Below are 16,549 nucleotides of genomic sequence, written 5' to 3'. Positions count from 1 at the left end.
AAAATCCCTGCTGTCCAAGTGCTCCCATTCTAGTAGAATGAGCTGGGACATTAATATGTACATGAAAACTCTACAATATCAGGAGGTGATGTGTGCTAGGAAGAAAAAGGAGAGCAGAGTAAGCAGGGGGTGGCAAGGCAGGGGCCTATTTGACATTGGGTAGTCTGTGAAATGTCCTCTGAAGAGCAATTTGAATAGGAACCTGAGTGAATCAAGCATGTGCCATGTGGATGTTGGGGAAGATGACTCCCTTCTGGAGAAGAAATGCAAGGCCTATTAGGAAATGGGGGTAGTGGTGGGAGTCTAAAGTAAGTCCTTCCATAATGGTGCAATGATAACAATAACATAATTTCTTCATCTTATTAAACTTTCTCTATGCCCCATGATCTTGACTATGAGCTTTAATGCTTAGAGCAACCTCGTAAGACAAGTGTTAGCGTCATTCTCATTTTATAGCTAAAGAAATTGAGACAAACTACATAAGTTGCTGAAAAATCACAGGTATAATGAGCTGAGGAAGAGCCTCAAATGTACCAGAACTGTTTGACTTTTGATCCTGAGCTCATGCGTATCCAGTGAGGGTGCATGGGTTTGTGAAGACTCCAGCAGTATGATTGCGGGTAAGTTACTTAACCTCACAGTTTGTGCACTGTATCTAATTCCTTCCTTATTTTAAAAATAATTTTTATTTATTTATTTATTTTTATTATAGATACAGGGTCTCACTATGTTGCCCAGGCTGGTTTCGAACTCCTGGGCTCAAGTGATCCTCCCGCCTCAGCATCCCAAAATGCTGGGATTACAGGCATGAACCACTCTACCCAGCCCCTCCTTGTTTATTCAAAATGAAACAATGTTTTGTAAACCATGAACGTACTTCATAAAGATATATTTAGAATACCAAAGAAGTCCCTGTAATCAGATATCCTAATGCTAGCTACCGTAACAAATAAACCTCAGTATGACAGCAGTTTAACCCTGTAGAAGTTTACTTCTTGTTCACAAATAAATACCGTGCCCATGGAGGTGTGTGCCAAATGGTGACTCAGGAAACCAGGCAGGCTCCTTTCACCTTGTGGCTTGGTCATCACCTAGGGGCTCACAGATGTCTCCTTCTAGGGAGTAGAAATGTAAAAAGAACCCAGAAAAGTCATATCTGCCTCTTCAAAACCCCGGCCTTGGAACAACACATGTCACATCCATTCACATTCCTTGGCAAGAAACAAACATGTGCATGCACTTGGGAAACAAGGGAGGAGCCAGAAAAGGCAGTCCTTGTTGAGACAGCTGCCCCTAGGGACAACCGCACTTGATAGAATGAAGATCACAACTTTTTGGTGGATAATTAGCTATTTCTGGCATAGCCCCTCCCTCTTTTGCTTAAGGTCCATATGATGAAATTTAACACAGCCCACTGGGCCCTAAATATGTTGGTCTCCCTGACCCACACACCCAACTTCAAATCATGCCATTCTTCTTGGTGTCAACATTCCAGCAACACTGGCCTTTATGTCTCAAACATGGTGTGCGCTTCAGGTTCACTGGGCATGATAAACTCTCCCACCTCTTCATTATTGGCTCTCTCCTCTTCCCCCAAGGCTGCACTTGTCCCTCCTGTTCTAAATGCTCATCATCACCTCACTATCCCCATCTGCTCGCCGCTGTACTCTCAGCAAATCTCAACACATTTGTAATTATTTGTTCAGTATTTTAAAAGCACAAGTTAGAGTTTAGACTGTGTGAATTCAAAGTATAGATCTACTACCTACTGGCTGTATAAACTTGGCCAGGTTATTTAAACTTTCTTGTTCCTTATGGGCTGCTATAACAAAATGCCATACACTGGGTGACTTGTAAACAGCAGAATATTTTTTATAATTCTGGGGTCTGGGAAATCCAAAATTAAGGTGCCAGCAGATTTGGTGTTTGGTGATAGCCAGCTTTCTGACTCAAAGATGGTGCCTTGTAGCTGTGTCCTCACATGGTGGAGGGAGCCAGCTAGATCCCTGTGGTCTCTTTTATAGGGGCAGAGGATTCATGAGAGCAAAGGATTTCAACACATGAATTTTGTGGGGACACAACATTTTCTTGCCACTATTTCTTCATTTATAAAATGTGGATAATTATGACTCATTCTTCATTGATTATGAAGACTAAATGCAATAATGTACACAAAATAATTAGTATAGTATTAGCTGTACATTAACGCCAAAAACCACAATTACTTTTGCATCAACCTAATAGCAGTTGTCACTGTTGTTACTGTTACCGTTCCTCTTCACAGGTACGGGGTGAACTCCCAGACCACCTCTCCTATTCACTTACATCCCCAGAACTTAGCACGATGTCTGACCATAGTGGATTTTCAATAAATAACTATGGGGTAAATTAATGCTCTCTGTTTCCTCTTGTGTGGTGGGTTTTCTTAAAGACCATGTATCTGTAGTTTGTCATTCTTTGTGTGCTGGTTCACGTGCTTCTATGGAGACAGAATTTCAGTAGAGCACTTTAGTGAAGAGTACAATTCTAGAGCAGGACTGTGGGGCTCAGCATAGTGTTTTCCAGCCATCTAACCTAGAGGAAGTTATTTTTCATTTTGACACCTCAGTTGCCCTGACTGTAAATGGAGATGATTCGGGCATGCCTTCCAGAGCTCTTATGAGGGCAACACAGTGTCTGCACAGAAGAAGCACTCCACAAATGACAGGTGTTATTTTCTAAAGATTAGTTTTGAAGGCTTTCTTTTAATAGCAGAAAATGAGCACAGGTTTGTGCTTAACATGCTGTGCCCTTCCTTCTTTCCCTTGAATGGACTTTAAAGCCATCATATTTATGAATTCCCTGGGCCGAATGTCTCCTTGAAAGAAGGTATCTGAGAGCAGGTGAAAGCTCCTGGGCCAAGTTTATCTGAAGTCATGAAATAGCACTGGACATGGTCACTACCTATTTCCTCTTGGGCTCTCTCAGCCTTTGCCTTTCTGTTGGATGTCAGGCGGAGGCATGGGGGCACTAATGCAGGAATCACCATGCCTACTCAGAAAGAAGGCATTTACCTAATTGCAAAGGAACACATTCTGCCTGCAGACAATAAATGGTGTGTGATGCTTCCATGAAGTGAGATGGATGGAGCTCTCCATTGCTAACTGGCCCGTAACCACTGTCATTAATCACACACGGCACGCCCATTGCCAGTAATGGACTTTACCCCGGAAAACTCCAACTTGTGGTGCCAACAGGTTAAAGGGAAGGCCTCGCCTCTTATGGAAATATGAGTCTCCCTTTGGGATTAACCCTGGCGTTTGCCACCCCTCATTCACTGAAAAGCCCTTTTAATTGATTTTTCTTCCTATTCCCTCCAATATGTCAAGAACTCACTTGCCAGCCTCTGCCTGGATCCAGAGACATTGCCTGAACTGTATGAATTGCTAAGAAGCTGCTAGTCTACAAGGAATTTCCCTTTTCTTCTTCTCTTAATAGACAAAAAGGTAACTAAACTGTAACATCAGATCCTCATTTTTTGCCACAGCCCACATCTCTGCAGCCAGATCTGGGTGGGAGAACGAAACGACATCATCATCTGCAATTTGCTGAGTGCTTGCTTTGTGCTAGGTGTGGCCACATTGCCTCTCCACAATTAATCTGAATCATTCCAGGGCTCTCCATTTTTCTAGATAAAGACACTGAGGTTCAGAGAGTCTAAGTGAATGGCTTGTCCAAGTTTGCACAGGTAAGGACAGAGGTGATAGCCAAACAAGCATGCCAGATTGCAAATCAAGTGCCCTTTCTGTGATGCTGCAGAGTGCCCTGGTCATTATCTTTTCTTCCTTGGATTGGCATCTGAAGTCTCCTCACAGTCACAAATGAATCCCTGTTTTACTCTTAACCAGCATTAGAAAAGCAGAATGGCACCAGCTGTCTTTGAGATAACCATGAAAAGTGGACTTGCATTTTTAAATGCAGTTAAGTTCCACTGCATACTCACTAGCTAGGTCCAGTAAATACTGCTTAACTGAGTAGCTAGGCTCCGGCCCAGCTCTGGTACACTGAAATACTCAGGATGAGAGGGCTAGGCATGGTTCCGTCTATTTACTTTTCATGGGAGAACCAAGTGATTAGGTAATTTGTAATAAATTCCTCAGCTGTGCAGAATTTCTGCAGAGGCACTATTAATTTGATTAATAAGGAAGAAGCCATCTGACATTTCCTTTTGGTGGGCCGTATATTCTCATAAGCACTGTGTGCTTTTGAACCAGGGGTGGTAGAAGAGCATTTTCAGGGTGTCCCAGGCCTGTAACAAAATTGCTCAAGCAACTAGACTGATTTCTTTTGTGCTAGGAGGTCATTTGCAATGGAAAGATTTTCCTGTTATCACTTCTGCTGTTTTGGTTGCCAGAGGCCATCTGATCTGAAAAAGGCATGGGCATATTCTTCAGTCCGGCTTACAAAATTCCCCATGAGCTGGCCTGGTCTTGTCATTCCATTGGAGTTACTGACCTTTTAGGACAGACAATTATGTGGTGTGGAGAACTGTCCTGTGTATTTTAGGATATTTTACAGCACAAACAAAACTATCTCTAGACATTTCCAAAGGTCAGCTGGGGGGCAAAATTGCCCCCAGTTGAGAACCACTGCAGTAGAGTATTGAGTTCCTTGAGGATGTGGACTCTGTATTGTTCTCAGTGTTATTCCCAGAGGCTATCACTGTGCCTGACACATAGTAGGTATTTTATGCCCTTTGAATGAATGTAGCATACAGCCCAGGCTCATGTTCTGCTAGGCTTCCTCTATACAACACAGTCTTCCTTACTGGTGCCCAGTGATTTCCTTTCTTGCCTCTGTGTCTTGACTCTTCCACCTAAACTGTTTTTCTTCTTCCATCTTCATGTATTCAGAAGGCATCTTGATGCCTTCAAGATTTTTTTCCTTCAAGGTTCTGTTCAAACACCGTCTTAACCAAAGCCATCCCTGATCACCCACATGGAATACATCTCATAATCCCCTGGCCTCCCTAAGACTTGTTGTCTCTGTTTCTTTTATGATATCCAACTCTTTCTGGGAAAGGTAATATAATCTACTAGATAAGAGATCAGACTGAATTAGAATTACAGTTCCATCCTTTACTGCCAGTAAAACTAAGGAAAAGTGACTTATCCTTCCTCTCTGAGAGTATTTCCTCATGGGTAAAATGCAGGTAACAAAAATTACCTGCAGAGATTAAATGCGATGATGTATTTAATGGCCATGGCTAAGTTCCTGGCATGTAGGAAGGAGTAGCTGTTATTATTATTCTCACTTTGGAATGGAAGTTTCCTACAGACAAAATCAAGTTAATGTTCATCCTTGTATCTCCAGTTTCAGGGTCAATGCCTGATAAATAGTAGGTACTCAATTACTCTATTCATGCACAGTCAAAGTTGACACTTCAAGCTGGAAAATTCTCCAGGACAGTAGAGTCATGGACTCTTTCTGTGCAAGAGGAGAAGAAGCCTACTCTGAGCTCCTCATTTTACTTAAGGAAAAAATGAAGGCCAGAGGGTAAAAATGGCTTGTCCACAGCCACACAAGGTAATAGAAGTCAAAATCAGTTGCCAACTAGGCCTGCTACCCTCCTAACCACCACGGACCACACTCCGTAGAAGTCCAGTGGAGCCTCCCTCTTTCCTGTTTGCAAAGTGGTGACAAGGGAAACTTGCTTCAGCATGTGGGAAAGCTAATTAGAGCTAATTTATTACTTCTCTCCGAACTACGATGCTGGGTAGAGTCTGTTGGAGGTCTGTGCTGCAAAGAGAAATGCTCTTGATTATATTTACACATCTGATTTGAGAAGTACATGGAAACCTAATCATAACTATCATAACATGCTCACTGGCTCTCAATATACTTATCCTGGCTGCATGAGAAGTTTTCCAAGGTGCAGCTTAGGCTGCATCTCTTTCAATGAAGTTCTTCCCAGAATATGTTCTGTGGGATTCAAACCCTTTCTGAAGCTGTCTGGAGGACTGGACAATGTATTGGAGTCAGGAAAATTGGATGAGTTTTGGAAAAATACCCTCTCTGAGCCTCTGTTTCCTCCTCTGTATAATGGGGGCAATCATACTTACCTTGCAAGTTTGATATGAGGATGAAATGTACAATACCTAAGTGGCATATGCAAGGCCAGGTACATACAGGAGGCATACATTAAATATTAGGCCCCTCAGTAAATGTTAGCCTAGAACTATGTGTATGTCTAGGTGTTTGCTGTGGAAAACTCTGGTGCTGCCTGTGAGTGCCAACACATCTTCAGTCTCATTCTAGGCTCTGCACTTGGGGCTGGATAGAGTTATGGGGCCAGCATAATAGGGAGATGGCTGGAGTAAAACTGAGAAGCCATTTTATTGGAGAATGATGGAGGAAGCATTGTGATATGATGGGTGGAAAGACAATGGACTTAGGCATACATTAGTGCTAGAGCTGGAATCTCAGCTCTAGCACTTTCCACTACAGGTCTTGGAAAATTTGCTTAACTTCTCTGAGCTGAGTTTTCTCATCTGCAGTATGGGCAGGAGTAATTAACTCACATAGCTGTTGTGAAAAATGAATTTATATTATGCATATAAGAACGCACAGTACCTAGTAAGAGCAAAATAACTGAGCATGATGAGGCAGAGGCTGGTCCCAGACTCTGCTAGGCATACAGCACATACTCAGTAAATGTGCTAAACGAGTAAATAATTTGGACAGAATTTACTATAATCTGGAATGAATGGGGAACAGAAAAAGGACACTGGACTAGGAGACAGAACCACATCAGTTTGTATCCCAATTGGACAATTAGACAAACTCACATCTTGCCAAGTCTCCATTTTCTCATCTGTAAAAGAGGGTGATCCTAATAAAGATGAAAGAGTTGACATTGGCAGGGAGAATTTATCAGTTGCAAAGCAGACTCTCATGATATTTGAAAAGTATTTAGTATAGCACCCCAAAACAGTACACCATTCAATAAATGGCTGACAATAGCTTTAACAGACAATCATAAAGCACCTAAAAGTGCCAGCAATGGGCTTTCCTTGTGAACGAGATATACCAGGATCCCTCCCTCTTTGGAGGAGCAGCAGCAATATCAGCCTCCTCCCCTTCAAGACCAATGAAGGGACTGGAAAGATAAGGATGTGTATTCTCCATCTAACATCTGATGACAGAAATGTCATCTGTGGGAAGTATACACCTTTGTGTGTAGGGTGGTCTGTGTTTCAAGTGCCCTCATTTGTTCTTCATTTTAAGATTTTTTTCATCTTATAGTTTTTTACATTTTGGTTTTTGTCACTTTTCACCCTTTTTTTTTTGCTACAGCACCTGTCTGTAGAATCAGTTTTATCTCTCAAGCATTCTTCTGGTTTCTTGTGGCCTTAGAAAGCATCGACTATGCTTGGTTAGAATTTTGTAGAAAATGAGAAACAGATTCTGAGTGGAGGCCTGAGGGTTCTTCTGTGAGTAGAATATATGACTGTTGATGGGTGAAATTGCTGAGAGCTCCTTTGCCTGCATTCCACGCATTGACCCTGACCTAGATCCACAGCCCAAATTATGTCTTCTGATGTTGTGGGAATCTGCTCCCTCATGGCCCCTGGTGAGCCACACCTCCTGCCTTTACACCTATGCTTAGTTCCTTCCACAGCCCCTGAGTCCTGGCTGGCCCTGTGGGTCTCACCAATGGAATGTGTTGGAAGAGTTGCTGTGCTAGTTCTGGGTCAAAGCCTTCAGAAGGCTTAGTGTGTCAAAAATATATTACTCATTGCTTCTCACAACATTCCCCTGAAATAGATATAACTATCTAAGAAGTAATAATAGTTTCATGGGTATCAGGTGCTGTTTTAAATCCTTCAAGTGAATTGGTTTATTTAATTATCAGATCAATCATATGAGGCAAATGTTATTACTGTATTGTACCCATTTTACAAATGGGAAAACTGAAGCACAGAGAAATTATCTTTCTGAAGATCACACAGCTAGTAGGCTTAGTGCTGGGTTGTTTAAACCAGGTCATCAGATTGTAGAACCCGCAGATCAATCACTATGCTAAACTTCAGAGAGGTTAAGTGTCTTGCTCAAGGTCACATAGAAACCATGGCAAAGCTGAGATCCAAACAGGTTTTACGGACTCCACGTCTAACCCTTCTAGCTTACAAGCATCTAAAAGACAGTTTTGCTCTAGGTTTGTCAATAGCTTCACCTAAACACAAAGACAACTTCTTTAAAAAAAAATGAAAATATGCAGCTTGCAACCGGTGGCCTTTTTTATCAGAATTTTATAGAATCCTTCTGTGGTTTCCTTTTCCATATTCAGGAATGGAATTACATAACTTAGGTTATGTATGGGTATGTTTGTATAAAAGTATGTACACTATAGGAGTGACAGCTCTCCTAGATTACTTCCTTTCTCTCTGCTCAAGGTGTAAGTTCATTTGTTCATTCAACAGACACCAAAGTGTAGGGTATCCAGTCAGACTCTGCTATTTAGGGGACTGTGACTTGGAGCAGGTATTGCATAGTTTCTAAGCCTTGGCTTCCTCATCTGTAAAATGGAGTTAACAATAGTATATATCATAATCTATATCAAAAGATTCTTATGATAAAATGAAATAAATGAAATGCTTATCAGAATGCCAGATGCAGATGGCAATCAAATATTATAAAGTTATTATTATTAATAGTTAAATAATATAAGTCTAGCACTCCTATGATCTGAATGTATATGTTTCCCCAAAACTCATATGTTAAAACCTAATTTCCAATGTGATGGTATTAAGAGGCAGGGACTTTGGGACATAATTAGCTCATGGGAGTGGAGCCCTTATGAATAGAATTAATGCCCTTATAAGAAGAGGCCCCAAAGAGACCCCTCATCCCTTCTCCCATGTGAAGACACAGTGAGAGGTATATCTATGAACCAGGAAGTAGACACTCATCAGACACCAAATCTGCTGAAGCCTTGATCTTGGAATTCCCAGCCTTTAGAACTGTGAGAAATAAATTTCTGTTGTTCATAAGCTATTAAGTTTTGGTATTTTGTTACAGCAACTCAAACGGACTAAGATAGCTACCTACTGGTCACTGTGCTCAGTTCTCTGAGTGCAGCAAGAAAGAGGGCCCATTCCTCATCTTCAAGGGGTCCACAGTCCCCATTGGGAGAACAACATGTAACGGACGGCTGGCCTTGGGTTTGGAGGTGGTGCTGTACCAGAGGGGTATGGTCAGCGTTGTGGAGCCCAAAGGAAGGATTGATTAATTCCTCACTGATGGGAATGTGAATAAGAAGATGATTTTGGGTGTTCCACAGAGAAGGCATGTTTAAACCTGGACTTGATGTTTGGAAAGGGTTGGAAAAGAAGAAATGTGAAATGGGAAGTATGAAAAGGGAACTTGAAGGAGAGAAAAAGGCTGAGCCAAAGCAGGATGGTGTGATTGGGCTTGGATAGTTTCCAATGAGTAAACACTTTCTGGAAGACTACGTCCGGAGTGGATGGTTAGAGAACAGGTGGCAAGAACTGAGCCCCTTGTTCTGACTTACGTGTATTAGGACTCTAGAGTGTTCAGTCTCCAGATGGAGACTGTAGAGGAATCTGAGATAAGATTCCTAAGTAAAGGAATCTAAGGCCAGATCATGAAGGGCCTTAGGTGTCAAGCTAAGGAGGTTAACTTGATCATATGAACAGGCAGGAGGAATTGACTGAAAAAAATCCCTAATATCTATTAATCAACTGATAGACAAACATAGAGATATAGAAATATTACTGAGATATCAGTATTTACATGCATAAAGCTATCTCTATCTATATTTTATTGTCTTGTTATTTTTTAAAAAAATGAGTAGGGTGAGAGCAGGGTCTGCTTGCTCCTTATTCATCGTCACAGCCACAGCACTTAGCATGGTAACACTGAAAGAACTTGAAAAAACCTTGTACTGGAGTAGATGAATGAATAAGCTATAATCACTATCATTTGATGTTTGCTGAATGAACCAATGAATTTACATCTTGAATGTAGAGGAAGCCAAGTAGTTTCACAAAGCAGGTGGCATTTAATCTTGGCATTGTAGATGGGTACAATTTAGCCTTGCAGAAGTGAGCAATTTCTGGTGGTAGGACCACATGTACAGAAAACAATATCACTGCCCAATGTACAGGAAAGGGTTGAAGAGCATAAATTCTGGAGCCAGAGTTCAAGTTCTAGCCCTGCCATTTAATAGCTGGGGCTCTACAGCATGTTTCTTAGCCCTCTGTGCCTCAGTTTCCTCATCTGTACAATGGGGACAATAAGAGTACTCACCTTATAGGATTATTGTATAGATGTAAAGTTCTTATCACAATAATACTATTTATGCACAGATATTGTATAGAAATACTGTATATAATAGTATTTACTGTTATTAACAGTATTATTGCTGGACTCTGAATGCCATCGGCAGACTGAACACTCTAGACTCCTATCACACATAAATCAGTTCTTTCTTCATATATCTGAACAGTCTATATGAGTCTCTTTGACACAAGTCTCTTTGGTACAGATGAAGACCAGAGAGCTTGGGGGTCACTTCTGAAGAGAAGAGTGAATGAGTAAACAAAGGTGGATGAGGCAAACAAAGAACATACCAAATGTCAGGATTCAGACGGGACTGCTGAATGATATTAATGAGCAGAGAGATCTGGAGAAACCATGTCAAAGCTTTCCGAGAGAGACCAGGAACAATACCTGGGGAGCACCAAAAGGAGAGATGATAAAGAAGGGATGACAAGTCCCTGCAGGCCTGGACCAAGTGCAACACAGAACAAGCAACAAGACCAGAAGAAAGCAGTGTGTCTTGTTAAGTTTCTTTGCAAGGCTTTAAATCAGCAGTGGCTTCCTGGCAGGGTGAGGCAGGGCTCCAACCATTACAGGTTACCCAGAAGCCACCAGAGAAAAATGGAGAAGGAAAGCCTTGAAGAATGAGCATCATCCCTGATGTGATGCAGTTGCCATAGAGACCACTCTAGATGGTAGCCAGGAAGGGCAGTGCCTGTCCTCAGAGCAGTTAACAAGCTATTAGACCAAACATGAAGGTGCCAGCAGGTGAGTAGAATGAAGCCGCTACATCACAGCTGTCTGTTTGCTAAGATCAAACAGAGGAAGAAACAGCCATAAATCAGCCAGGCCACTGCAGCCATTGAGTCAAGTTCAGGGGAGCATGACAAGATTTCTAACCTGTGAGTCAAAGCCCCGGGACCACGCCCAGAGGTAGATGCTCGGAAGAGTGATGGTCACGTTTTCCCAGACTGGCTTGGGGGTTCAAACAAGGTTAAAACAGAACAAAACTGCACCACTAGCAAACACACAGACAGTAACTAAAAATGTGGGAAATACGAGCTGAGGAGAGTGCAGGAAGGCGATAAATACAAGAAGATTTCACAACGTGGTCCCAACATTCAGACAAAACTGAAGACACAACAGGGCTTTGTAGCACGCAGGATAAATGCTCCTAGAAACATTCACTGCTTAGTTTAAGATGTTGAACCCAGATTTGAAACTTTCTCAGAGCAAGTGCTTTGGTTCTACTGGACTGCCTCTTCAGGAAAATTGTCCAGAGAGGGTAAGCTCAACTACCTAGTGAATCTCCATACTAAGCACTGAAGATAATCCCTCCAGATGAGTCATTTATTGTGTGGTTATGCCTGCTCTCTGAAGAGGTGCAAGGCCCCTTGGGTCCACTCTGCCATCTACAAGTATGTCTATTTGCACAGGTAGATGGTGACTTAACACCCAAGTTCCTTATGTCTGGTTCTGGAGCCCTACCGCCTGCCTCTCCTCACACCTGAGCTCTATTTAAAACATCACGCCTTGCTGTCTGAACATGCTGTTATAGCTCCTTTTCAGCTTAGTCAATTTCTACCTTGCTCTTCGACCAGCTCAAGGGCCATCTCATGCTTTCGTTCATCAACTCATTCATTCTTTCAACAAGAACTAAATACTTCCCAAGTACCTGATACCTTCTGGGAGTCCTTCCTCTGTGCTTCTGTATACCTGCACTTACTGCTAACGAAACATACTGCTCTGGGCCAGGATTGTTTATTAATGTGTGTCTAGCTCATTAGATTTTAGATTCCTTGAGGGCAGATTATGTCTTGCTCACAGACTAGCATAGTTTTTAGAATTAAGCACATAGCAGGTACCCAATAAATAATTATTAAAGGATGAATAAAAGAATAAATGAATGAACTGCATTTCAAATTCTATCCAGGTTGCCATATTCTGAAGGGAATTCTCCAAGCCATCAAATTGGCCTGGGATGAAATGTTCTCATGTGCATTACTTAATAAAAAGAGCTCTGGGTCAAATGAAAAATTTAAAGTCAATATGAAATTGATCCTCATCAGCACTTTCTCCTCCGAACATATAGACAAAAGGACATTTCTGAAACATATATATTAGTGTTGCATTTTCTGCTCCACAGACTCAGCGATCGTTGTCACTGCTAAGTCCAGCTCTCATTAATTTATGGGGCATCCAGCATAATCAGCAACAGGCTTCTTGGCAGCATAAATCAGTGACCAGCCTAGAATTTGGGAGAGTCTCTAAGCTGGAAACAAAACAGTTTTCTTTCATGCTCTTTTTTGTTAGAAGTCACTGAGCACTATTTAAACCAAGGCCAAGACCTTGAGGCTGAATGTTCAAGGACCCGCCAAGATCATTAGCCAACCTGTCCTCTTCAGCTGTGCAGGGAAGAGGATATAGGCAACCACAATAACACATCTGGATAGTACCTTCTTAGGAACTCCTGTCACACCTTTACTCAGTTTAGTAGCCATATAAATAAAGACATCCCCAGAAGGAGAAAAAAAAGGAGGCAGCAGAGGAGAAAAACAAAATTCTTACTTGAAGAAACACGATGCAATGAAAGAGCCAGATGTACCAGGTGTGACAATCTCGTGCACAGTACCTGGCACATATATGTATTCATCACTTAAGGTGATTGTTGTGATGATCTGTTGAGGCTGGCTTCAGACAGAACTGGGGAAATGATTCAGGACCTCATGTTGAAGCAGCAGGGTGTGAAGTCACAGCGCCTTGGGCTGCATTTCCTTTTTCCTGATTCTGCAGCATTGCGCAGTGTCACAGCCTGAGTGCTCTCTCACCCAGATACATGTGATGCTACCCTACAATCCTTTTGCCTTCTATTATTTTGCTTGGATATTTGTCTTAGAACATACAGTTTAGGATTTTTCACCTTTCTGCTAGTTGACATGCAGGCTGGACATAGAGGGGGCCTCGATTGCTTAGAAGCCAAACTGAACTCACCAAGAAAAGAAGACAGGAGAAACCTCTCAAGGGGAATAGCTCCAAATTGCAGGTGAAAGTCATAGGGAAGAAATGCCTCTGGGCTAAAACTTCAGGTGGTCCTAGTAATGGTACTATGGGGATAGGGAGAGGGATGGGAAATGAAGCATGGAGAGGATTATGAAAAGTTGCAGTGAGGAAGGGGCTTTATCCCAAAGGGCACCCCTCCAAGCTTGGTGGGAAGGGTCTAGGTGTGTGTGTATATATGCGTGTGTAAATATGTATGTATAGGTATATGTAGATATGTGTTAAATACTTGAAAATGTGATTACATTTAGTGTCACGGTGATACTATAAGGAAGGTATTATTTCTTTTACAAATGAGGTTCAGAGTGGTAAAGACACATGCCCAAAGCCACAGAGTTGGTTATTAGAAGAGCCAGGACTTGAACCCATTGCCCTAGGTTTGAATTATTTAATCAGCTCAGTTGCCTAGTTTTGAAAGCCAACTAAAGATTTGTACCCTCTGTCCCAGCTAAGGGAATTATTGTGGGCCCCCTGAGTTTGCATAAGTCTTGACCATTATGATACACTCTGTTCTCCACCCTGCAGCTCCCTCTCTGGATCTGACACAATTCTAGGACATTCCCACACACACCCTTTGGCTGTTCCCACCTGAAGCACTTGGGATAATTCTCTTCATCCTGAGTCAGTCCTAGTCCAAATTCATTCTTCATTCTGCTTCATTTTTTAAAGATCCTAATTGATTTATTTTTTATAGTTACAAAAGCTACGCATACTCATCATTGCATCAGATTTAGAAGAAAAAAATATAAAGAGAAAAATAAAAGCCCTTATTATACTGCTATGTAGAGAGGTTTCCTCTTAATATCTTAATGCATTGTCTTTAGTCTTTTCAGGTGTCTATAATTACACACCTAAACATGTTTGGAACAAAATTGGAATCCTGTTGTATATAAAGTTCTGAAGCCTATCTTTATGTCCATATGTCAATAACAATATGAAAAATTATTTAGAAATGTTTTATTTAATGACTGCTTTATTTAAGTGTGAAGAACTTCAGTAAAATCTTCTTATTTTTGGAAATTTTGGTTGTTTGCCTTTTGTCAACATTACAAGTAATGTGGAAATAAATTTTGTGTTCGGAAATTTTTGTTATTTATATTTTTAGGATCAAATACCATAAGAGGAATTCTGGACTGAAGAATTATGAAGTCATTCATTTCAGACACTTCTAGATAATTTGTGTTAATTAAATTCTCACCAGTTGAGTTCCATTCTGCGCTGGAAGAGCATTTTTCCTGGAAAGGTTCCTCAAAATGGTAATAAAGGGTAATTCTTTTAGATGATCTTGCATTTGTTTGAATGGGAACTGACTTTAATGAAACATGTTAGGAAAAGACTATGTCTGTTTCACTTTTTTTTTTTTTTTTTTTTTTTGAGACGGAGTCTTGCTCTGTCACCCAGGCTGGAGTGCAGTGGCCGGATCTCAGCTCACTGCAAGCTCCGCCCCCCGGGTTCACGCCATTCTCCTGCCTCAGCCTCCCGAGTAGCTGGGACTACAGGCGCCCGCCACCTCGCCCGGCTAGTTTTTTTGTATTTTTTAGTAGAGACGGGGTTTCACCGTGTTAGCCGGGATGGTCTCTCGATCTCCTGACCTCGTGATCCGCCCGTCTCGGCCTCCCAAAGTGCTGGGATTACAGGCTTGAGCCACCGCGCCTGGCCTGTTTCACTTTTAAAAATTATTTTTGATAGATAGAATGGGGTACAAAGTGATATTTTGATACATGTATACAATGTGTAATGATCAAGTCAGGGTATTTAGTATATTTCTTACCTCAAACATTTATTATTAATTTGTGTTGGGAATGTTCAAAATCCTTTCTACTTGAAATTATGCAATAAAATATTATCTATAGCTACCCTACAGTGCTGTAGAACACTAGAACTTTTTTCCCTATCTAGCTGTAATTTTGTATCCATTAACCAAATTCACTATTCCCTCCTCCCTCCATCCTTCCCTGCCTCTAGTAACCACAGTTCTACTGCCTACTTCTATAAAATAAGCTTTTTTAGCCCCCACATACAAGTGAGAACATGTGATGTTTGTCTTCCTGTGCCTGGATTATTTCATTTAATATAATGTCCTCCGGGCTTATTCATTTTCCTGTGAATGACAGGATTTTATTCTTTTTTATGGTGGAATATTATTCCATTTTGTATCTATATCTCATTTTTTTATCCATTCATCTGTTGATGAACACTTACGCTGATTCTGTCTTGGCTATAGTGAACAGTGCTACAATAAACATGGGAGTGCAGACATCTCTTCATCTATGTCATTTTTGCCCTGGGCACATAGCTAAGCTACATTTACATTCCCCTAACAATTAAATTGGGCCATATAACTGAATTCTGGCCAATGGAATATGGGTGGAAGGGCTGTCTGCCATTTCCAGAAATGGTCCCTAAACATCTCCCAAGTATGATCTTCCTCTCTCTTTCCCCATCTTCAGAGACCTTAGAGGCCACATGTTGAAGATGATGGTGACACAGATAAGACGGGGAAACCTAGCTTTCTGAATGGTTGTATTAAGTACCATAATGAACTTTTTAAAATTATGTTGTTGGTTAAGGCAGCTAGCACTACTCATCCTAACGAGTACAGTGAGTGTCTGATTTACTCAATGGTCCCCAAACTAAGAAGCCTCAGATGGCACTTTGTGTATCTAGCCATTAATCTGCTGTTGGCCAGCATGCCCTTTCACAGAGGCCTGTGGGGATCTGTAGCTCCTAAAAATCAAGCCTAGTTTTCAGCACACAGTAGGGTTTATGTGGGTGTGGGCTTAGGTGTATTTATGGAATGAATGAAACCTTACAAGAGCCCAGTGACTCCACCTGGCTGACACCTAAGCAAGATTCACTCTGCCATTCAAAGAGGATCATCCATTGGCCTCTGTCCCCTGCTACAGTTAAGAGCTTCATGCCCAGAACAAGCCCACTGCTACTATATAAGGCAGCTGTACACTGCTTCCCCATCACAGAAGCCCAAATGCAAGGAACAGCCCTTCTGAACAGAGGCTGTTGCGCAGAGGAAAGTGGAGTTTCCCAACACAGTCATTTCTCTTCTCCTGCTGACGCTAATTACAGTTTGCTAAATGTAAACTGGTGAAACATCTCGCCCACCCAACAGTTCCAGAAATGGGCCTGTTGTCTTCATAGTAACCTAGGAAGA

The 16,549-nt window shown here is 41.6% G+C and overlaps 1 protein-coding gene and 1 long non-coding RNA gene across 14 annotated transcripts in view; one reads left to right on the top strand and one right to left on the bottom strand.

Annotated features, from left to right (window-relative positions):
- Positions 1-16,549, bottom strand: part of LOC105495139 (DAB adaptor protein 1) — a 1,257,833-nt gene that overhangs the window by 862,941 nt on the left and 378,343 nt on the right. The window lies entirely within an intron of this gene.
- LOC105495137 (uncharacterized) overlaps positions 1-16,549 on the top strand; it is a 55,468-nt gene that overhangs the window by 3,330 nt on the left and 35,589 nt on the right. For 3 of the 4 annotated variants that reach the window (XR_011620382.1, XR_011620383.1, XR_011620381.1), the window contains exons 3-5: positions 457-620; positions 3,369-3,485; positions 14,486-14,636. This is a non-coding gene — a long non-coding RNA (uncharacterized lncRNA). Of the gene's footprint in view, positions 1-456; positions 621-3,368; positions 3,486-13,254; positions 13,367-14,485; positions 14,637-16,549 lie in introns of all 4 variants that reach the window. The other variant, XR_011620384.1, reaches the window with a different exon arrangement.

The sequence above is a fragment of the Macaca nemestrina genome, chromosome 1 (genome assembly GCF_043159975.1).
Source record: "Macaca nemestrina isolate mMacNem1 chromosome 1, mMacNem.hap1, whole genome shotgun sequence".
NCBI lineage: Eukaryota > Metazoa > Chordata > Mammalia > Primates > Cercopithecidae > Macaca > Macaca nemestrina.
This window is presented reverse-complemented; position numbering and strand designations above follow the sequence as displayed.